Genomic DNA, 25072 nt, shown 5'->3' with positions numbered 1-25072 from the left:
TGGGAGGTTTACATCAGGGATGTTTAGTGCATATCTGCTCTGACTTGGTGTGATATATATTGCATTTGAAAATGATTTCTGTGGTAAGTGCATAATACTATGATTTAGCGAAGAGCCATTCAGCACCCTGCTTTGAATGACAAGCACACTTGTTATTTTTTCTTTTTCAGTCCTATAAGACTAACCACCTCTTCTTTTTTTCCAGGAAACTACTTTTCCAAATCATAATCTGGGTACTCATGACCCAAGCTCAACAACCTGGGGACTGAGGATGAACGACTGGAAAAGACAACAGGGTGTCTGGGATCCAATGACAGGAGTGAGAGTTACAACTCTGCTGTATTTCCATAAAGTCAATCTCTAACAATTTGGTGGAATAATGGAATACTGACAATGATTTCTCATCTGTTTACTTGTTCATTGTCTTTTCCTCAAGAATATAGAATGTTTGTGTTCATTATTCTATCCATGGTGCTTAGAGCACAGTAGGCAGTTAGTAAACAAACACTGCATGAAAGTAGTGAAGAAAATAATGACACAACTGAGTCACTTGAGAGACCTAATATCATGTATTTCTTTCTGATGACTTGAATGAAGGTTTCTTTGTTTAAAATTCAAAAGTAAGGTAAAATATGCATGATAAAGCTGGCTTAAAAGACAGCTCTTCCTAGAAAAGAATGTCAATGGGACAACAAGAGAGGATTCACACTGAGGCAGAAGAGGGCTGATCAACATGGTGGGGCTGACATGTGAGAAATTCAGAACCTAGAAGAGAAAAAGAAAGTTCAGGGCAAAGCAGCATAAGTCAGTGGGCCTCTGGAAACAGCGAGGTACAGCCCTTCAGCCTTGAAGGGTAGGGAAATCTGAGAGGTCAGTTGGACAATGGGTTGAGGATGACAGGAAAGAAATGGAGTGTCACTAGCAATTTACTAGAGGAAAAATATCTATCTGTCTGCGCTTTGGCAAAGAAAAAAAAAATGTTACCCAGGACTACGAGTAGTGGTTCTTTGAAGTTCTTCTGTAAAGAACAGGATTTCCTGCACTGTGTTTTAAATGACGGTGATAACATATACGGTATTGGGGGTACTTGTGTCCATCACACTGCACCTTTCCCAGGTTTCTGATTTCTATACCCTGACCACACAGCTTGTCAGGAGCCCAGATGGCAACTGGGCACCTGGCTTAGACTGTAAGCCGACTGTTGTCTTGAGATCCCAAAGGCATGAACAGGCTTAGACACACACACATGATCCAAAGGCTCCCCTTATATACTGGAAGGTTTTTCTGACGTGGGAAAATATTGTGGCTGCTTAAAGTGAGATGAAAGGAAATGGTGATTTGTACTGGGATGGCAGCACAGGGATACGCTTGAGTTCTTTTTATAGGATCTAGAGGCGTAGAGAATCAAACTAAAAGTAATAGCGAAAATAAAGATAATCGTTATTTCTTTCGAAAGCGAACCTTCACAAACTTATTTCTCTAGGTCTTAGTGAGGTTGTGATGAAGTAAACATTGTAAGTATTATTTTTCCAGTGTTTAGATCCTTAAAGATATTTGAAATTTTTCATCCTGTTCACAGTCACCTACTTTGTCAATAATAGATCTGAGGCACAGAAGGATTTCTGACTCTCTTTTTATTATTCCTGTTGTGCTGTGCTAGTGAAAGTTATCAATAGAGCTATACAATTTAAAAAATAATATTCTCTTTAAGTTCACAAACAATAATATAAAATGTCTGAACCCTCCTTTGGCACCCTTTTCTATCACCCCCACATGTAGTCCCCAAGTACCATAAATTCAGTGTAAGCATCCTTCTCTTTCTGTCTCTTTTTCCACCAACTTCCACCCAACCACCATCTTCTTTCCTGGATTAAACAAGTGCTCTCCTAACTGGTCCCTTGTCATTCACTTGATTTCCCTTCCTCCTCTTTCCCATAATACAGCCACAGTCATCCTTTCAAAAGGCAAAACTGATCTCATCACACACAAATCCAGCTACATGGCCCACCCTCTCCATGCTTCTTAGGTGGCTTCTCATGGTTCAGAAGACCCCGAGAGCACTCTCAGTGTGACCTCCAAGGCCTGTATGACACCCTTTCTACCTCCCCTGCTCAACTCACACCACCTTTACTCTGGCTCTCTGCGATTCATTCCACCTGCATGAATTTTCCTGCTCTCATACTGAAGATGCTCCATTTCAGCACAGAGCTGAATATGCTGTTTTCTGCTACCTGTACTCTTCCCCAGACTCCACCTTCAAATCACAAACCAAGCATCATGTGAGAAAGCCTTCCCTGACCTCTCCAATGAGGGGCACCATCTCCCCCTCCTTCACAGCACTTTTCACAAGTTTACAATTGTCTTCTATTATTTGATCAATATCTGTTTCTCCCTCTAGAATATAAGCACAATGAGAGAAGGGACTAAGTCCGACTTTACTCCCCATTGAGTCTCTGCGGCCCAGATCAGTGCCTGGCACAGTAGGCATGCAGTAAATAGTAAGAGAATGAGTACATTATAAAATGACATTCCTAGAATATTCAGTATAATGAAATCTTATCTTTTATTCCCTGGGCGATTTTTGAGAATGCTAACTCTTTTGTCTATTTACCTTGAAATCTCAAAGCATGATCACAATAAAAGATGTTAGGATGTGTTAGATGTTAACATACTTGTTTGATTACGGGGTAGAGAAATAGAGAGGATCAGAATTAAGAAGAAAGCCACAAACGTGGAATGTAGATTAGAAAGTAAAGCCTTTGAGAAAACATTAAACGAGCCCTTCAAGGAAGATACCAAGAAATGAGCTTCAAGTCTTTGAGCACTTTGGCTCAAATGGTATGTCCATAACCATTCTTAACCTCCACCATGGAAACCAAGAAAAACTTGGTTCAAAAATTTTGAAACCTGGTGCAAAGACACTGGTTTGATTTCTTCAGCATAAGGCATGTTAAATGAGAGAAAGAAAAAACTCTCCCCTCAAAAAGTTTAAGAATCTTCTCTGAGAACCATTAAAAAGAATAAAAAAGACTATCTAGGATATAATTCACACCCTCCCCCACCAACATTTTTAAGAGATCTCTTTGTCTCTGTGATCTCCACCAGAGATGGAAAAAGCTCTTGAAAGTTATATCCTAATATTTCAAAAATCTCCTTTCCCCCAACACAAGAAATCTGCAAATTCTCCAGCCTCCTTCCCCCAGACCCAGAGAATAATTTCGAAACATTTTGGAAAAATAAACAAATTAAAGTGAGCATTATCATTTCACATTAAGAGAAGTTGGTTTTTTTTTTCTTTCAGCATTACATAGTAACTCAAACATGAAATTACTTCTGAGTTCACATTTTCCCAATTATGGGTTCAAAACCTGTCTTCCTTGATAAAAGAATGGCATTTTATCTTTAAATAAAGTAAATATCCAATTTCAAAAACATAAAGAATGACTATATCTTGCTGAGTTATTTTTGTTAGCATAGGTGAGTAGACTTGGAGCTGGTGAAACAACATCACCAAACAGCGGTTGGATGTCAATATGCAGGAAGGATCTGCGGTGTTCCTGGAGGCTCAGCCTTTGGCCTTTTCTTGTTCAACATTTTTATCAACTGCTTGGATGAAGATGTAAAAATCATGCTTGTCAAATCTGTGGTTGACACAATGTTGGGAGACGTCGCTAACATTCTGGATAGTAGAACAAGGTTTTACTTGAGCCAACTGTGTGATCTGGCCTCCAAAAATGCTAACATAAATCTAGGTTGTTGTAGGAGAAGTGCGATGTCCAGATCAAGGGATGTAATTATTCCACTGTCAAGCACATCGGACTGACCACATTTGGCCACCACAGTTTAAGGGGGAAACTGACAGATGGGAGGGAATGAAAGCAATGGAGGCATCCAAAATGCATCACAGGAAGAACGGTAGAAGAATCAGGGAATATTTAGTCTGAAGAAAAGAAGGCTTAGAGGTCATGCTAACTGCCTTCCAAATATTTGCGGGATTAGACATAGTCTATGTTGCTCCAGAGGGCATAATTTCAAAAAATGGGATCATGATGACAAAAGCCAACAATAACTAAAATTTGCGTACCTATTGAAGCAGCTATTACGGTAGATGCTTTATAAACTGCACCTCTGATCCTCACACTGACCCTACAAGATAGGCATTATTATCCTTATTTTAAGAGTAAAACTCTACACCATCACTAATACCATTCCATTCCCCTTTGGCCACACTCACTCCTTCTGGACTGAGGCTTTAAAAATAGAAATTCGGGGCTTCCCTGGTGGCGCAGTGGTTGAGAGTCTGCCTGCCGATGCAGGGGACACGGGTTTGTGCCCCGGTCCGGGAAGTTCCCACATGCCGCGGAGCGGCTGGGCCCATGGGCCATGGCCGCTGAGCCTGCACGTCCGGAGCCTGTGCTCCACAACGGGAGAGGCCACAACAGTGAGAGGCCCGCGTACCGCAAAAAAAAAAAAAAAAAAGAAAAGAAATTTGACCTTTTGTTGGGGTAAATTTACCAATATGTAGGGATAGGCAAAGATAAAACAAGTTGCCTTATAAAGTACTAAGCTTCCGAGCATCAGTAGGGAGTAGTGCCATCTGTTAATGTCACCAAGAGGATTCTTGCATCAGGAGGGAGATGGCACTAGATGACCTCCGAGGTCTCTTCTTGCTAAGATTCTCTCATAATACCCGGTTCATACTTTGGTTCAAATGCTTCCAAATGATTAGTAACGTGTGATAATGTTGAAAATATACTGGTTTAGGAGTTAGGAGGTCTCTTCTACTTCATTCTCTCTAAACCTCCTTGTAGCCATGTAACCTGCATAAATCATTCAGCTTCCCTTGGCTTCACAGCCTCATCACTAGAAGGAGGGGTGAGGACTGCATGGCCTCCATGATCTTTTATAGCTCTGATGCTCCACAAGCCTTTTCTACGTTACATTTTATGAGACACTAAATATCCAAACAGACTCCTTAGATTCTGATTCATGGGCCTACAAACATTGATTTTTCTCCATAACCATAAGCTTTTGCAGAAATAAGCCTTCCAAAAATTATAGTTTTCCACCAGACCCAAGGATCATGATTCAAGAACCAGCTAACAAAAAGTAAAATTTCTCAAACATCAAAGATGATAAAGCTCCTCAGACAAACCATCTTCACCTAAATTTTCCCCTCCTTAGTTCAAATTTATCCCCATGTCCTTGGCCTTCTTATTCCCTTCATGCCCTGCAATATACCTTGCTCTCCATTCACTGTTGTTCTGAGACACAAGGGGCATGAATGGGATGAGAACCAGGGTAATAATGAGTCTTGATTGCATAGTCAGTGAGCTGGAGGTAGAGTGGTAATTGTCCTGCATGCATGGGCTTGGAATACAATATGCAAAAAACAACCTGATGTATATGAATGTAAGCCCATGCTCTTACAAACAACTATAATTTGAGGGTGTGGTAATGAAGGATGAAGGGAGGTGGACCACAAATGAAAGTGAAGGTTGGAGCATAGAGGCAAAATGATGTTGATTCCCATGAAGTACCAAAATGTTATCTTCAAATCTATATTCTTTCCAACTGCCAAGGTGTAGAAACTTTATAAGTTTCTCTACAAAGAGCCAGGGTCATCCCGACATGTGTTTACAGGCTGAGTTGTGCAATCTTAGAATTGTCTGCATCTTAATGATGCCCGGGCAGTTATGAAGACTTTCAGAACTTCCCAGATGTAAACATCGAGGAACTGCATCCAAAAGATGTCTGAGATTTTCACAGAATAACAAAGGTTCTAACCTTCTGGAAGGCACTAGGCTTTCTGGAGGTGTAGGAGAGATTCTAGAGGGCGTTGACTCCTTTCTGGTGCTCTCAGGAGCTGCAACAGTAGGAGTGTTTTGAATCTTACTGAGAGGGTGGGCTGCTCCATGACAGAGGAACCAGTGAGGTATTAGAGGAGGCAAGGCAGGGGGCTGGGGGAGACCAGGGGACACGCAGGCTGCCTCTCTCTCCTTGGCATAGTCACACAGTGCAAGATGGACCACATAAGATAAGACACCATCTCAGGCAACCTCTGCAGGAGAGGAGGGAGAAGAGAGCACAGGGTACTGTGAAAATGCCAGCTTTGACATGCACTTTTCAGAGGTTGCTACTTATCCCCGGAGAATTCTAAAAGGAACAAAAGTACAGAAGGAAAACATGAGAACTGCAACTGGGCTCAAGTTCACTTCAGCTCTATATCATCTGGGGCATGTTATTTAAGTTCTCTGAGCCATACCTTCCTCATCTTCCTCATCTTTAAAATGGAGATAATCACCTAATGGACCGGATTGTAGAGTTTCACATGAGATAACAAATGTTCCCTTATAGTGCCTGACAGCAAATGTGTACTTCTTTCCTTTTAGTAAAGTTCAGAATGTGAAGCTCAGGGAGTAATGGTTCATTCTGGGTGGCTACTCCCTATGACTGATATTAATGGAAATATTATAAATAATGGCTAACACTTACACAGCATGACCATATGTCAGAAAACTCATTTAATCCTTATCATCAGCCTAGGAGCTTGGTATGATTATTATCCCCATTTTAAAGATGAGGAAACTGAGGCACAGAGAGGTTAAGTGTCCTCAAAGTCATACAACCAATAAGTGGAGAAGCTCGGAACTAGGCAGTTTGGTTTCAGAATCCAGGCTGTTACCTACTAAGCCACACTGCCTCTAGAGTCTCTCTAAAAATATTTTCTAGCGGAAAGTGACACGGCAAAAAATGAAGTATTCCTGATATCCTTTCTATGGACATTAAAAGAAGTTATTAACTGATGCTGGTATGTGATCCTGAGAACTACAGTCTATCTATCATACCATTAATTTGGATCAATGTCATCACCACTGTCTTCACACCTAGCAAAGGCTGGGAATACACCATTAATTCATTTCAAAGTGACTGATTAGCGACCCTTGTCTCAAGGTCATGTTGGCTGCGTAGGCATTTCTAAACTGATTTACAATGAATAGTGCAGATTAGGATTAGGGAGGGAGGGCTGTAGTTCAAAAAGTGTTGATCAATACTTTTATCAAATTACCAAAACAAACAAGCAACCGTCACTAGCTCACTCTTTGATGTTAGTTCACCTTCCTCACGAGTTCCAAGAGCTCAGGGAAAGCCTAAGAAAGAGACCATTTCTCTGACGTCTGGATCAAGTTCAACTTCTAAGGCAACTTCCCTTGCAATGGGTAGAAAGGCAGCTCGCACACTGACGTAACCCTCAGTGGCCTTAGCCCACTCACACATTTCCAGGAAGCAGGCAGTCCCCCTGACTGGGGCTCTAGATGTCAGTCTGCAGGATACAGAGCAGCAAGATCCGTCTGACTGGTCCCTGCTCTCCTCCAATGCCAGACCTCTGTTATCCGTTCTAATACTGGTGAGGCAGGAGAGCCCTGAAGCGTCCCCGTAAGCATTTTACAGCTCTTCAGTTAGTACTGCAGTGAAATGCTCAAGACAGTAAATGCCTTCTCAGTTGCCACCCTTGACTGTGAGAAAGAGTTTTGGGGTGTCTCTCAAAGATCCTGCTCCTTCCTGTTCAGATTCTCCGTGCCTTGGACTGTCCGTGTCTCTGCTCTTATCTCCCACGTTACCGTCTTGGTTGCTTCTGCTAAATATCATCTTATGGGATAGAACGAATGAAATGGCACTAGGACTTCATTCAGGTTACTAGAATGACAGTGGAGCAAATTTCTGGGGCTGCTGTATATACAGATATCCTGGAGGTTAGAAATTCATTTAACGCCACTGAAAATGATACTGTACATAGTACTGCTAACTGGTAAGGTTCCTCATTTCTCAAGAATCGTCTTCAAGAAAGCTGTGCATTCCTTCATGGCACCAGCCTACTTAAACACTTCTGCTGGCCACCCATGACCTCCTACGTGTACCTTGCCACTGACTTCAGCCTTTTACAAACTGGTCCCCATCAATCTTTCCCACATCACCTCCTGGCAACCCATCCTCCCCATCCCCTCCCCTACCACTCACACACACAGACCTCACTGCTTCTTGACTATCCCACACCATTTCATGTCTCTTTCTCCCCTTTGCACATAGCACTTCCTCTCTGCAGTCAATTCATTCATCAAGATCCGGCTCTGACGCGCCCTCCTCTATGAAGCCTTCCCCCACTCCTTCTGGCCCCGTTAGTTCCCTGCTCTGCTCTCCCACAGTGCCTCTTCCACACCTCCATTAGAAAGCCTGACTTATCTTCACAAATGCTTCCTCCAGGAAACTTGGAGGAGGGAAGAGTCCATGTTCATCTCAGAACAGCCAGTGTCATGCACTTCGTAGATGTGCAATAAATTCAATTATTCGGTGAAGAAATGAATGATGTGTGATCTTGAGCAAGTTTATAGCTTCTCTTTTCTTTATTTTTCTCATTTGTCACATAGGAACAACCCTACCTTGTAAGATTTTTATAAAGATTAATTTAAGTAATACAAATACAGAGCTGAGTGCAACGTTGGACACATTAAATGTCCAATAAGTGTTAGTAGCCATTATTATAATTATTATTATCATGATTACTACCAATGCTAATACTACCTCCCTAGCTAGAGATATCCATCCCCCTGTTATTTTCTACCTCAGCACCCCAATCCTTGCCTTTATAGCACATCACAATGTGTAATTGTCATTATTTCCACGTCACCATATTATAATTAATTAACCACTCCTCTGTCCTCCATCTTATCCCATACATACTTCTTTCAAAGCTCCTATAACACATGGGTGCATTTACTTATATACTTCAGGTCAGTTTTCCCCTTCTAGCTGTGCACACTTTGGTTACAGGGACAGGGTGTGATTTCATATCATTGTCCTCAGGGCCTAATACAATGCCTGTCACCTGTCACACAGATGTTTGCTGAGTGAATACATAGTAAGTGTAACTAATACTGTGGACAGACAAAAAAGGAAAAGTAGGCACTCTCTTAGAGGACCTACAGTTTAGAGGGAATATGGAAATCCAGGGAAAGAAGGGGATGCAAAACAAATGAGTCAGAAAAATACCTTCTCACACACACACTAGAAAGAGGGAAAGACGCATCATCTAGAGCTGATTAGACCACAGTCTGCAGGGTAAAGGGCTAGTCAACAGGTCTGGGTTTGCATCTGATCCACCATTAAGCACATGATCTTTCTTAACTTCTTCAGTCTGTTGATTCTACCTCCATAACGATTCCCATAGCCGTTTTCCTTGCTTTCCCACAAGTTCCAGAGCTTTATCACCTCTTATCCTGATCACACACTAACTTCCTATTTCCAGTTCACCATATTATAAATTCCAGGAAGGCAGGGACAGTGCCTGCCTCATTTTCTCTTCTATCGCTAGTGCCTAAGCTCTGTGCCTTGCACAGAAATAGATGACCAATGATTGAATGGATACATGAATTATGATTTCCGAGGTAATGATATGGAAATAAAGAGCTGTCAGTCTACAATTTCCTCTTGTCTAAGTTGGGCACACGGTCATCTTAAGCCAAAGATATAAAGAGGGAACATTTGTGGGTTTGAGTCCTCATACGTCCTATCAACACAAAGAGGCCAGAACACAGCTCAGCAGTCTCCTCAAACCGCCGGGTGTCTGCTCAACTCAAGCCCTGGTTGAAGCGAGGCAAGACGGGCCTTCCTTAGCAACTAGAAAACAGATCCAAAAAAGCCAAAGTGAAGTGATTAGAAACAAGCAAAACACTGGGGTCCTGAGACAGGTACAGGAAAGGTAAGCAGATGGCACCAATGGCATTGCCATGCTGGCGCTTCTGCACGGCATAAGGAAGAAAAGGGGCTTTAATATCATGAAAGCAGCACTGAGCACACAGAGAAATGCTGAGAAGTCACACTGAGCACCTGGTACGGCTGTGCAGGAGGCGAGTGGTCCATTCTAGAATCACTAAACAAATTTCTCTCCCTTCCTTACCAGGAAATGTAAAAGTACTAAAAATAAGAGCGCATGTAAAACTACCACAGGGATGCTGAGGTCCATTTCTTCACCATTTCAAAGAAAATCAAGTAGTTGCTTAATGTCCAGAAGTATAAACGGAGCACTCTCTTGAAAGCTGCTAATGATACAGCACAGGTCTGAGGAGAGACTGACTCTCCCTTGTCTTTCCCAGGCCCCCATTCCTCAGCTCTTCTCTCCTGGCCAAAAGAGCTGGAAGGTAGGGCTGGCCCACTAAAATAAATTTGCTTCAAAACTCCCCTGCCTGGAGCACTGGTTGGGCATCTGCATTCCTGAATATTTGGCAACATTATGCTCTCTGAACATAAAATAGAAATGTGATCCTCAGTGGGAAGGAAAATGTGCAACAAGATAGACTTCCTCCTCTGAAACAATAGCGAATGAAGAGGCTTGCACTTCATTGTGCTGCTGGTGGAACCCGTCAGGTGGCTCTCCATGAGTGGCCTTGCTTTGTAATTGTTTAGTACTTCACAAACCTAAGTTCCTACGAGGTTGTTCTAATGATCGATATTAATTAAGCAGCATATTTCTATCCTGGAAAACTGGCTGTTGGATAAGTACCCTTGAACTGCCACTGCTTCCAAGGAAACTAAATCATAGCTACTGGTGTTTAAATCTTAGAGCAAAACCCAAATGCATAATGCAACAGAGGTGATTGGTGAGCAATTCAGTCTGTCTTATTCGATGAAATCCTGATATAAAGAGGTAACATTTTTCTCTTGACCACAGCGAACCAAACAGCACTTATGTAGAACAGGGTAACTGGCCACAACTGGAGATGACAATCCCCAAAGAAGCTTCTGGAAATCCTGTCTGAATATTAAGAGCCCACTTTAAAAATTTTTGGGAACCTGGGTTCTCTGGATCCTTAGGTGTCCAGAGAAGTGCAATGGGGGTCAATGAGATGGTTTCCATGTTTACAGTGCCTGCAAGGTACATCCCCCAACCTACGAGATATCACCCATCACTGTGACCTCATTTCCTATCACCCTCTCATCTTATTCACTCTGCTCCAGACTTGCACTGACCTCCCTGAGGTTCCGCTAACACATGGGAGCCTTGGTGCCACTGCTCCCACAGGCTGGAAGGCTTCTTCGCATTATCCTCATGCTACCTCCCTCACTTTTTCCAGGAGTTTGCTCAAACATTACCTCCCAGTGAGGCCTATGTCTGAGGCCTGGCCACTCTGTTTGCTATCACAACTCTGCCTCTGTGAGTCCACATTTCCCTTACTTCATCCATCCGTTCCCATTCATACATCCATTCCTCCCTCACTCATTTCACTGCAAAAGCACCAGACCATTTCTGATCCTTATTCTTAAAACAAGAATTCAAGAAAAGAAAAATACACAAAAAATCCAATAGCTGGAGGAGCTTCAAGATGGCAGAAGAGTAAGATGCGGAGATCACCTTCCTCCCCACAAATACATCAGAAATACCTCTACATGTGGAACAGCTCCTACAGAACACCTACTGAACGCTGGCAGAAGACCTCAGATCTCCCAAAAGGCAAAAAAACTCCTCACGTACCTGGGTAGGGCAAAGGAAAAACAGAGACAAAAGAATAGGGACGGGACCTGCACCAGTGGGAGGGAGCTGTGAAGGAGGAAAGGTTTCCACACACTAGGAAGCCCCTTCGCGGGCGGAGACTGTGGGTGGCGGAGGGAGGAAGCTTCCGAGCCGCGGAGGAGAGCGCAGCAACAGGGGTGCGGAGGGCAAAGCGGAGAGATTCCCGCACAGAGGGTCGGTGCTGACCGGTACTCACCAGCCCGAGAGGCTTGTCTGCTCACCGCACGGGCGGGCGGGGGCTGGGAGCTGAGGCTCAGGCTTCGGAGGTCGGATCCCAGGGAGAGGACTGGGGTTGGCTGTGTGAACACAGCCTGAAGGGGTTAGTGCGCCACGGCTAGCCGGGATGGGAGTCCGGGAAAAAGTATGGAGCTGCCGAAGAGGCAAGAGACTTTTTCTTGCCACTTTGTTTCCTGGTGCGCGAGGAGAGGGGATTAAGAGCGCCGCTTAAAGGAGTTCCGGAGACGGGCGCGAGCCGCGGCTATCAGCGGGGACCCCAGAGGCGGGCATGAGACGCTAAGGCTGCTGCTGCCGCCACCAAGAAGTCTGTGTGCAAGCACAGGTCACTCTCCACACCTCCCCTCCTGGGAGCCTGTGCAGCCCGCCACAGCCAGGGTCCCGTGATCCAGGTTCAACTTCCCCAGGAGAACGCACGGCGCCCTCAGGCTGGTGCAACGTCACGCCGGCCTCTGCCGCGCAGGCTCGCCCCGCACTCCGTGCCCCTCCCTCCCCCCGGCCTGAGTGAGCCAGAGCCCCCGAATCTGCGGCTACTTTAACCCCGTCCTGTCTGAGCAAAGAACAGACACCCTCAGGCGACCTAGACGCAGAGGTGGAGCCAAATCCAAAGCTGAACCTCAGGAGCTGTGCGAACAAAGAAGAGAAAGGGAAATCTCTCCCAGCAGCCTCAGGTGCAGCGGATTAAAGCTCCACAATCAACTTGATGTACCCTGCATCTGTGGAATACCTGAATACACAATGAATCATCCGAAATTGAGGCAGTAGACTTTGGGAGCAACGATATATATATATTTTTTCCCTTCTTCTCTTTTTGTCAGTGTGTATGTGCATGCTTCTGTGTGTGATTTTGTCTGTATAACTTTGCTTTTACCATTTGTCCTAGGGTTCTGTCTGTCCACTTATTTTTGGTTTTTTTCTTTTTAGTATAGTTTTTAGCGCTTGTTATCATTGGTGGATTTGTTTTTTGGTTTGGTTGCTCTCTTCTTTTTTTTTTGTTACTTTTTAAATTATTTTTTTAATAATTATTTTTATTTTAAATTTTTTTTTCCTTCTTTCTTTTTTTCTCCCTTTTATTCTGAGCCGTGTGGATGACAAGGTCTTGGTGCTCCAGCCGGGCATCAGGCCTGTGCCTCTGAGGTGGGAGAGCTGAGTTCAAGACATTGGTCCACCAGACACCTCCCAGCTCCACGTAATATCAAACAGCAAAAATCTCCCAGAGATCTCCATCTCAACGCCAAGACCCAGGTCCACTCAACAACGAGAAAGCTACAGTGCTGGAAACCCTATGCCAAACAACTAGCAAGACAGGAACACAACCCCACCCATTAGAAGAGAAGCTGCCTAAAATCACAGTAAGGTCACAGACACCCCAAAACACACCACCATACGAGGTCCTGCCTATCAGAAAGAGAAGATCCAGCCTCATCCACCAGAACACAGGCACTAGTCCCCTCTACCAGGAAGCCTACACAACCCACTGAACCAACCTTAGCCACTGGGGGCAGACACCAAAACCAACAGGAAATACGAACCTGCAGCCTGTGAAAAGAGACCTCAAACTCAGTAAGTTAAGCAAAATGAGAAGACAGAGAAACACATAGCAGATGAAGGAGCAAGGTAAAAACCCACCAGACCAAACAAATGAAGAGGAAAAAAGCAGTCTACCTGAAAAAGAATTCAGAGTAATGATACTAAAGATGATCCAAAATCTTGGAAATAGAATGGAGAAAATACAAGAAACATTTAACAGAGACCTAGAAGAACTAAAGAGCAAACAAACAATGATGAACAACACAATAAATAAAAATTCTCTAGAAGGAATCAATAGCAGAATGACTGAGGCAGAAGAACAGATAAGTGACCTGGAAGATAAAATAGTGGAAATAACTACGGCAGAGCAGAAGAAAGAAAAAAGAATGAAAAGAATTGAGGACCGTCTCTGAGACTTCTGGGACAACATTAAACACACCAACATTCGAATAATAGGGGTCCCAGAAGAAGAAGAGAAAAAGAAAGGGACTGAGAAAATATTTGAAGAGATTATAGTTGAAAACTTCCCTAATGTGGGAAAGGAAAAGTTAATCAAGTCCAGGAAATGCAGAGAGTCCCATACAGGATAAATCCAAGGAGAAACACGCCAAGACACATATTAATCAAACTATCAAAAATTAAATACAAAGAAAAAATATTAAAAGCAGAAAGGGAAAAACAACAAATAACATACAAGGGAATCCCCATAAGGTTAACAGCTTATCTTTCAGCAGAAACTCTGCAATCCAGAAGGGAGTGGCAGGACATATTTAAAGTGATGAAAGGGAGAAACCTATTATTCTACCCAGCAAGGATCTCATTCAGATTCGACAGAGAAATTAAAACCTTTACAGATAAGCAAAAGCTAAGAGACTTCAGCACCACCAAACCAGCTTTACAACAAATGCTAAATGAACTTCTCTAGGCAGGAAACACAAGAGAAGGAAAAGATCTACAATAAACCCCCCCCCAAAATTAAGAAAATGGTAATAGGAACATACATATCGATAATTACCTTAAATGTAAATGGATTAAACAATCCAACCAAAAGACATAGACTGGCTGAATTGATACAAAAACAAGACCCGTACATATGCTGTCTACAAGAAACCCACTTCAGACATAGGGACACATACAGACTGAAAGTGACAGGATGGAAAAAGATATTCCATGCAAATGGAAATCAAAAGAAAGCTGGAGTAGCAATTCTCATATCAGACAAAATAGACTTTAAAAAAAAAGACTATTACAAGAGACAAAGGACACTACATAATGATCAAGGGATCGATCCAAGAAGATATAACAATGGTAAATATTTATGCACCCAAGAAGGGGCACCTCAATACAGAAGGCAAATGCTAACAGCCATAAAAGGGGAAATCGACGGTAACACAATCATAGTAGGGGACTGTAACACCCCACTTTCACCAATGGACAGATCATCCAAAATGAAAATAAATAAGGAAACACATGCTTTAAATGATACATTAAACAACATGGACTTAATTGATATTTATAGGACATTCCATCCAAAAACAACAGTGCTCATGGAACATTCTCCATGATAGATCATATCTTGGGTCACAAATCAAGCCTTGGTAAACTTAAGAAAACTGAAATAGTATCAAGTATCTTTTCTGACCACAATGCTATGAGACTAGATATCAATTACAGGAAAACTCTGTAAAAAATACAAACACATGGAGGCTAAACAATACACTACTTAATAACCAAGAGATCACTTAAGAAATCAAAAAGGAAATCAAAAAATACTTAGAAACAAATGACAATGAAAACACAATGACCCAAATCTATCGGATGCAGCAAAAGCAGTCCTAAGAGGGAAGTTTATAGCAATACAATCCAACCTTAAGAAACAAAAAACATCTCAAATAAACAACCTAACCTTACACCTAAAGTAATTAGAGAAAGAAGAACAAAAAACCCCCAAAGTTAGCAGAAGGAAAGAAATCATAAAGATCAGATCAGAAATAAATGGAAAAGAAATGAAGGAAACAATAGCAAAGATCAATAAAACTAAAACCTGGTTCTTTGAGAAGATAAAAAAAATGATAAACTATTAGCCAGACTCATCAAGAAAAAAAGGGAGAAGACTCAAATCAACAGAATTAGAAAGGAAAATGGAGGAGTAACAACTGACACTGCTGAAATACAAAGGATCATGAGAGATTACTGCAAGTAACTATATGCCAATAAAATGGAAAACCTGGAAGAAATAGACCAATTCTTAGAAAAGCACAACCTTCCGAGACTGAACCAGGAAGAAATAGAAAATATAAACAGACCAATCACAATCTCTGAAATTGAAACTGTGATTAAATATCTTCCAACAAACAAAAGCCCAGGACCAGATGGCTTCACAGGCAAATTCTATCAAACATTTAAAGAAGAGCTAACACCTATCCTTCTCAAACCCTTCCAAAACAGGGCAGAGGGAGGAACACTCCCAAACTCATTCTATGAGGCCACCATCAGCCTGATGCCAAAACTAGACAAAGATGTCACAAAGAAAGAAAACTACAGGCCAATATCACTGATGAACATAGATGCAAAAATCCTCAACAAAATACTAGCAAACAGAATCCAACAGCACATTAGAAGGATCATACACCATGATCAAGTGGGATTTATCCCAGGAATGCAAGGATTCTTCAATATATGCAAATCAATCAATGTGATATACCATATTAACAAATTGAAGAATAAAAACCATTTGATCATCTCAATAGATGCAGAGAAAGCTTTCAACAAAATTCAACACCCATTTATGACAAAAACCCTCCAGAAAGTAGGCATAGAGGGAACTTTCCTCAACATAATAAAGGCCATATATGACAAACCCACAGCCAACATCATCCTCAGTGCTGAAAAACTGAAACCATTTCCACTAAGATCAGGAACAAGGCAAGGTTGCCCACTCTCACCACTATTATTCAACATTGTTTTGGAAGTTTTAGCCACAGCAATCAGAGAAGAAAAAGAAATAAAAGGAATCCAAATCAGAAAAGAAGAAGTAAAGCTGTCACTGTTTGCAGATGACATGATACTATACATAGAAAATCCTAAAGATGCTACCAGAAAACTACGAGAGCTAATCAATGAATCTGGTAAAGTAGCAGGATACAAAATTAATGCACAGAAATCTCTTGCATTCCTATACAGTAACGATGAAAAATCTGAATGTGAAATTAAGGAAACACTCCCATTTACCACTGCAAATAAAGAATAAAAAGACCTAGGAATAAACCTACCTTAAGGAGACAAAAGACGTGTATGCAGAAAACTATAAGACACTGATGAAACAAACTAAGGATGATACAAATAGATGGAGAGATATACCATGTTCTTGGATTGGAAGAATCAACATTGTGAAAATGACTATACTACCCAAAGCAATCTACAGATTCAATGCAATCCCTATCAAACTACCAACGGCATTTTTCACAGAACTAGAACAAAAATTTCACAATTTGTATGGAAACACAAAAGACCCCGAATAGCCAAAGCAATCTTGAGAAAGAGAAATGGAGCTGGAGGAATCAGGCTCCCGGACTTCAGACTATACTACAAAGCTACAGTAATCAAGAGAGTATGGTACTGGCACCAAAATAGAAATATAGATCAGTGGAACAGGATAGAAAGCCCAGAGATAAACCCATGAACATATGGTCACCTTATTTTTGATAAAGGAGGCAAGAATATATACAATGGAGAAAAGACAGCCTCTTCAATAAGTGGTGCTGGGAAAACTGGACAGCTACACGTGAAAGAATGAAATTAGAACACTCCCTAACACCATACACACACAAAAAAACCTCAAAATGGATTAAAGACCTAAATGTAAGGCCAGACACTATAAAACTCTTAGAGGAAAACATAGGCAAAACACTCTATGACATAAATCACAGCAAGATCCTTTTTGACCCACCTCCTAAAGAAATGGAAATAAAAACAAAGATAAACAAATTGGACCTAATGAAACTTAAAAGCTTTTGCACAGCAAAGGAAACCATAAACAAGACGAAAAGACAACCCTCAGAATGGGAGAAAATATTTGCAAATGAAGCAACTGACAAAGGATTAATCTTCAAAATTTACAAGCAGCTCATGCAGCTCAATATCAAAAAGACAAACAACCCAATCCAAAAATGGGCAGAAGACCTAAATAGACATTTCTTCAAATAAGATACACAGATTGCCAACAAACACATGAAAGGATGCTCAACATCACTAATCATTAGAGAAATGCAAATCAAAACTATGAGGTATCACCTCACACCAGTCAGAATGGCCATCATGAAAAAATCTACCAACAATAATTGCTGGAGAGTGTGTGGAGAAAAGGGAACCCTCTTGCACTGTTGGTAGGAATGTAAATTGTTACAGCCACTATAGAGAACAGTATGGAGGTTCCTTAAAAAACTAAAAATGGAACTCCTATACGACCCAGCAATCCCACTACTGGGCATATACCCTGAGAAAACCATAATTCAAAAAGAGTCATGTACCACAATGTTCCTTGCAGCTCTATTTACAACAGCCAGGACATGGACACAACCTAAGTGTCCATCGACAGATGAATGGATAAAGAAGATGTGGCACATATGTACAATGGAATATTACTCAGCCATAAAAAAGAAACAAAATTGAGTAATTTGTAGTGAGGTGGATGGACCTAGAGTCTGTCATACAGAGTGAAGTAAGTCAGAAAGGGAAAACAAATATCATATGCTAACACATATATATGGAGTCTAAAAAAAAAAATTGGTTCTGAAGAACCTAGGGGCAGGACAGGAATAAAGACGTTGATGTAGAGAATGGACTTCAGGACATGGGGAGGGGGAAGGGTAAGCTGGGACAAACTGAGAGAGTGGCATGGACATATATACACTACCAAACGTAAAACCAATAGCTAGTGGGAAGCAGCCACATAGCACAGGGAGATCAGCTCGCTGCTTTGTGACCACGTAGAGGGGTGGGATAGGGAGGGTGGGAGGGAGGGAAATGCAAGAGGAAAGAGATATGGGGATATGTGTATATGTATAGCTGATTCACTTTGTTATAAAGCAGAAACTAACACACTATCATAAAGCAGTTATAGTCCAATAAAGATGTTAAACAAACACAAAAATCCAATGGCTATTTTTTTTTTTTTTTTTTTTGAACACCAAGGATCTCTTTTAGGACTTTCCTCCCTTGGATCTCATGTTTTTAAAACACTTCCTTAAGAGTCATGAATTCATTTTTCTATACAATTTGTCTTTTGAAGGTTTCACATTCCTTGATTTCTAAAATCTCATTTCACTCCATCATACCATCAGACCTACTCTTTCATAATGCTGATAAAATTCTAGTCACAGAAGAAAACTGATGCTTTAGTTAATCTAGCAGAATTACTACAGGTAAATGCACAATTTCAGAGTGTTTGACTACTGTATCACTTGGGGTCCCAGTAGGAAACAGACTGCATGCTCAAAATGGGTAATTTGAGCAGTGATTAGCAGAGGAGCTAGCTGCGAAGTTGTGGGCAGAGTGCAGGGAAGCACAAGCCATAGTGCAGTACCCTGGGCCCAGTTTCAGCAGGGAGCTGTTAGCATCCCTAGGCTTCCAGGAGTGAGAGAAAGGAGAGGTTACCAGGACTCAGGGGAGAGAAGAGGTTAGCGGGACCCGGGGAGGAGAGAGCTGTGTGGAGAGGGCACCTGGCCAGAACTGTGACCCTTAGTCAAAGCAGGTGCCTAACTGAAGGAGCTGTAAGAACAGACCCTCAGCCTCCCCTTCTTCCCTCTCTGGAACCTGTTGTGGTGCCCCTGTGGTCATCGGCCCAGATCCATTTGGAAAACACAGGTTAAAGGTGCTCATTCATGTGGTGTAAATGGGTCAGCCTTGCAGGGCAGACAGCGGAGCAGAAAAGGGGGAAATGGGCCTGCATGGACAATCAGAAAATATGCAGTACAACTATGTTCCAATTAAACTTGCATTATTTTACTTTACAAGCTATGTATCTGTAATATACTTGTTCATGGAGAAAATTTATACGAGAAAAAAATAAGTGGGAACAAAATTACCTATCATCCTAACATGCAGAAAAAATTAATCTTTTACTATATCTCTTCAGATCCTCTGAAAGCACACACACACACACACACACACAAATAGTGTGTGTATATATACACTCTATATATATTATTTATAATGTATATTTATATATACATTATGATAAAAGATAAGAAACCCCAGTTTGGGATCCAGTGACATTTTTCACTCCACCCCACCTACTATAACTAAAAAAAAAAAAAAAAAATTGTTATCTGTACCTTTATTTCCTTTCCTTTCATTTGAACCATCTAAGAGCAGGACTTCGCTAACTGAACTAGCTCTGTATTTACCCATGTGCCTAACAAACCATGATTGGGTTGATAAAAACAACAGAAGGCAGAGCTAAGACACACCCATCCCACGTGTGCCAGCTCCACCCCACAAAGATGAGCCAGGACAGGCATGGCTCCTCTGAACCCAATTACACACCCTGAAAACAAGGTCTTACTTTTAGGTCACAGCTTCTGCTTTGTCTACCTTCCTCCTGGTGAAACAATTGGGCTTGGCATAAGCACGGTTTCATACATGGGAATCACAAAGGGAAGAATTTGGCCCCTGGTGTCTATGTACCATAACACCAGTACCGTGCTGAGCTCAGCTCTCCTTTCTGCCAGCTACTGGATGGGAGGAAAGTGCATCCATTTAGAAGCTGCATTTTCTACCCTAGACAGTCAGGACTTACGGGTTGGCTTGCTAAGTAAGCACTAAGGCCAATGAGATATTTGTATTTAGGTGATCTCCCATGGCAACCTTTCACTCTTGTGGTCAGACACCAAATCTATAGGGTCCTGGTGTTTGGCAACTTGAACATTCTATAATTTGCCATCTTGAGTTCATTTTCACCCCATTGTGACGCTTCTCCACTGACAAATTTAAGGTGGAACAAATTTACTGATTAGTTGATAGGCTAAGAAACAATATTTACAAACCTAAAACAAAGATGAGATCTCAGGGGAGTTAGGGACCCACGTAAGAAACACACCCTGGTACATGGGTGGTTCAGTGGCAGAATTCTTACCTGCCATGTGGGAAGTCAGATTCAATTCTCAGCCCATGCCATGCAGAAAATAAGAAAGAAAAAGAAAAGAAACACACCCAAATTGTAGAAGTTTTTAGTAAGTGAGTCCTTGGACAAAAGGCCTACATCTTTTCCTCTGCATTGATGCTCATGTCCTTAAGCTGATGATGTGTGTGTGTGTGTGTGTGTGTGTGTGTATACATACACATATATGTATCTGTTGTCTGGTTACTTTTAAAGAAACCCAATTGTAGGCCTATGTATTAAAAAATACTTTTTGTATGTCTTTTCATACCTATATTGTTTACTAGTCACTTTATGAGATAGTTTCAAACCCCTACAGATGAATTTAGAAACTTAAACAGAATCTCAGCATGAAAAGCCATTTTAAATAGGTTTATAATCATTAGTAAAAGGCAAAAGATGAAGGACAAAGTATTTGAACTGCTTATATTATCTTCACCCTGGTCAAGTAGCTTAGCCTACAAGTAAGTTCTGCATTTATACATAATACTGGGTTTCTCTGGATAGCTAACTAATTCTACATCCCCTTTTTAATGGCACTATGACAGTGTTTAGGCATCAAATCTAATCATCTGCTGGCAGAAGAAAAGAGCACTCCCCCAAGCCTTGTCCTGGATGTTGCTCCATTCATTCAAACATCTTTTCACATCTCCACATTTGATAGAATTTTAGGCTCCAATATCTGAAGAAGTGTTGACAAGGTTAAACGGTACCGCTTTCCCTTTTCGCTCTTCCCTTTCACTTACTGGGATTAGAACCGTCAAGAACTCTTCTGAAAGGTCTTTAGTGCTGTTCCAATGGCAGCTGAGGGAAAAGACCTAATTGACACTGAGTTTTTATCTTTGCAGAGAGGGAATTCAGAAAACCTATCTTTCTAGCACGTGCAAGCTTTGGGGAAGCTTTCTGTGCACACACACACACACCATGCACACAGAGTGGTGCTTACCCTTTCTAAGATAACTCTAGTTCACTGAGCCTTAGCACAGACTGAACAAAATTCAAGCGGAGACTGTGGAGTGTGGGTAGGGGGTTGCTTAGCCAGTGTTGGAAGGAGGAGGGTGAAATGCTTATTTATGGTCTTTTATCTTGATTTCTGGGCTATGATCCAATTATATCTATCCAATAGTGCCCAATAATCACTAGCAGAGATGAATAATGAAAGATTCCCCTTGTAGTCAAGCTTCCCCCACCCCAAGTTGGCTTCCCTCCTTGACTCATCCATGTGAACATTCTAAATTCACATCCAGAGCATACCTAGAGCTTGTTACAAGCTCAGCGAAATAGTCACTTTAAGAAACTGGAAAAGAACTTCAGGGATTCAATAAGAAGCTGTGGCTACAGACTGACTGCAAATGGCAGGGTGGGATGGAAAGGGACCCTGTCCTGCCTCCAGGCACAGGGTCTCTAAGCCAAGAGACACTAACTCTGTTGGTCAGCAGAACTATGCAGGATTTAAGCATTAGGTTTCAGTGGCAATTTAGAACCATGAAAAGGATCAAAGAAAAAGCAGATTCACGGAGGTTAAAATAATTACTGAAACAGTGGAAACTGGGGCAGTGAAAAGGAGGGATGAAGTTATCTCCACCTCATCAGGAATAGAAACAGGACCACAGATGGAAAAACCCAACACAGGAGATCCAGCTTGGATGCAGGCTGGGAAGACAAGAAAGAAGAAACTCTGAGTTCCAGGAGAAGATTTCTATGATGCTGATACGTAGCTGCTCTCAGACCTTGCGAGTTGAAAGATACCACAGAGACCCTGTAATCCAACTCCTTGATTTTAGAGAGAAGAAAATGGAGGCCAGAGAAGGAGAAGCAACCACACCAGTGGCCCACATCTAAATGAAGGCAGAAACAGGACTAGAATCTAGATCTCTTGCTTCCTAATTCAGTGCTCTTTCTGCTATAATGGATGATTGTAGAGAGTTTAATTTCTGTGAAGCGGAGAGAGTAACTTTATCTCAGAGTCACCTTTGGACCTGAATATGTTGGACCAATAATGTAATGATTTCATCTTGTACAAGAGAAAAGCAGACGGACGCTCAAAGAAGGCAGGAGTGAGGGTCAAGTCCAGAGGATGACCATCTCCTCACATCACCGTTAGGGGTCTAGAGTGAGGGGGAAGGGATTCTCTTCGATGCTGGGCACACTGGCCTTCAGGTCCTGCCCATCTCCCCCCAGCCCATCAGAATCTCTGACAGCAGAGGGTCTGAGGACACTCTGAATTATGTTGCAGGGACGCTTTCCCCAGAGCACAGCACAGTTATAGGGCTGAGTCCCAGCCAGTTGCTTAAAGTGTTTTCTAAAAAAGCAACAACAACAACAAAAAAAAACCCCAGCTAAGAGCTCTTTTTGTTCTGACAATTCTTCCTCACACTTAAAGTGCCCGGCACAATTAGTATGACTTATTTCGTGCATACTTGGATAATGCACTGACAAAAAAGCTTAAACTGCAGAGCGTGACTGCAGGGACAGGAAAACACTGTTGCCTCTATGGTTTCATATACAGATTGTGTCATACTTAATGCTGAAATCATAAACTATCTATTTTTGCCCCCTCCAAGCTGCCTATTGTGTGCTTATAAACAGGAACCTGGCAGCGTGTCAGGGGTGCAAATTGATTTCCTTTCCCAAATAAAATTTTAAAAAGCAAATAAACAAGGTTATGTTGGCTAATGAAACATTACATGCCAGGCTGAGGAGAATTCTCTTAAAATGTATTTTCTTGAGCAAAGGCAACACAAAGCATCCGTAAAAGATTCTGTCATAGGGGCTTCCCTGGTGGCTCAGTGGTTGAGAATCCGCCTGCCAATGCAGGGGACATGGGTTTGATCCCTGGTCCAGGAAGATCCCACATGCCGCAGAGCAACCAAGCCCATGCGCTGCAACTACTGAGCCTGCACTCTAGAGCTCGTGAGCCACAACAACTGAGCCTGCGCACCACAACTACTGAAGCCCGTGTGCCTAGAGCCCGTGCTCTGCAGCAAGCCACTGCAAGGAGAAGCCCGCATACTGCAACGAAGAGTAGTCCCCGCTCACTGCAACTAGAGAAAGCTCACGCGCAGCAACGAAGACCCAATGCAGCCAAAAATAAATAAATAAAATTAATTAATTAAAAAAAAATTCTGTCATAAACAACATGTTTACACAAAAATGCATCACTTGAAAGAAGGGAAAGTAATGGTGCATCTCCCATGATATATTTAGATTGTGTTTGAAGAAATGAATTAGGAATGGGTGAGAAGAGGGGGAATCCTGCAGTGCCACAGAATTTGGAAATTAACTAAAGCATCTCAGAATTCAGATGAAGTTGTTCTTATTTAGAAAATTTTTTGATCTTAGGATTTTTATAATTTATCATCAAAAAGTAGCGCACTTTGAGTGTGTATCTTCTTGGCATGAAGAAAGCCGGGAGAGAAAATTGAATCACCCTCTGCCCCCATGCTTAGTGATAGATGCGTGGTGAGCCTGGCATACTGGTATCAATGGAAACATCTCCTGGAGTGTGGCCTATTTCCCAGCAGAGATGCCTGGACCAGCTGGAAGCAGTTTTACTCATCTATATGTAAAAAGTATCAATATCTCCCAGATCTTGCCTACCTTCACAACAGATAATGCATTTCAACGCAGCCCCAGAACCAATGCCATTCCAAGTGCACTGCTAGGTCCAGGTCAAATAATGCCGTCATCTCCCTCCTTCAACCATCTTTCTGCTGTGAACCCAGTTAGCCGGAATTCTGATGCACCCCGATGAGCAAAGTCCCAAAGCAACACAACATGCAGCCCAAAGGATGGGGCTGAAAAGGCAGAGGGGCAATCTCAGGACCACCCAGTTGAAAGGTGGTGAGTTGCTCTTGCTGGTGGTAAATAAGCAGAAGGCATCTTGCCTGTTCTTCTGAACCCCAGTGATGCATCCTTCTTTCACAGTTATTGCTTGTCATCCAGGGATTGGTATCTTATACTAGAGCCTAGAGGAACAAAGTGAAAAGTCCCCATCATCTTAAGATGGTTCTGATTGTAACAAAACAAAGGAAACTTTTAAATCTTATTCAGGAGCTTTTGTTCGGGCTTAACTGTACCTCAGCTAGCTAGTTAGAAACAAAGAACAAAATATTCAGAAATCACAAAGGTGACCCTGAGATCCTGCAGACCTGAAGGCCCTACCCCACAGGGTTTTAGGGGTGTTCGTCGGTGAGAAGGTGCAAAGTCTGGGGGATGGAATGGTGCCTGAAATGGCAAGTCCTCTCCCTCTCCCCACCCTGACTCACCAAGCAACCTTGGGTCAGGTCCCCAGGCCACTCTGAGCGTTCTTTTTTCCGCCGCTTTTAATATAAGGCAAACACTGTCAGTCTGATGGTTGTGGTGATTAATGAGGTAACATTTGTAAAATGCTAAGAGCTTTCCAGAACTCAAATGCGAATACTTTAGACCAAATACTCTGGATAATAGTTAAAACACAAAAAGGGTTAGTCACCAGTTGGCTGAGGATGTGAACCTGGGAAGGAACTGCAGAAGGAGTGTGTTTTGTGCAAGGATTTGACTAGGGTTGGGTGCACAACAGGGGAAGGGAAAAGAAGGGGAGA

At 42.1% G+C, this 25072-nt stretch overlaps 1 protein-coding gene across 5 annotated transcripts in view; it reads right to left on the bottom strand.

Annotated features, from left to right (window-relative positions):
- The window catches only part of CREB5 (cAMP responsive element binding protein 5), a 425217-nt gene that overhangs the window by 249882 nt on the left and 150263 nt on the right, over positions 1-25072 (bottom strand). The window lies entirely within an intron of this gene.

Source organism: Mesoplodon bidens, assembly GCF_964165515.1.
Source record: "Mesoplodon bidens genome assembly, chromosome: 9".
Taxonomy (NCBI): Eukaryota; Metazoa; Chordata; class Mammalia; order Artiodactyla; family Ziphiidae; genus Mesoplodon; species Mesoplodon bidens.
Note: the sequence above shows the minus strand (reverse complement) of the source record. Positions and strands in the feature narration are given on the sequence as shown.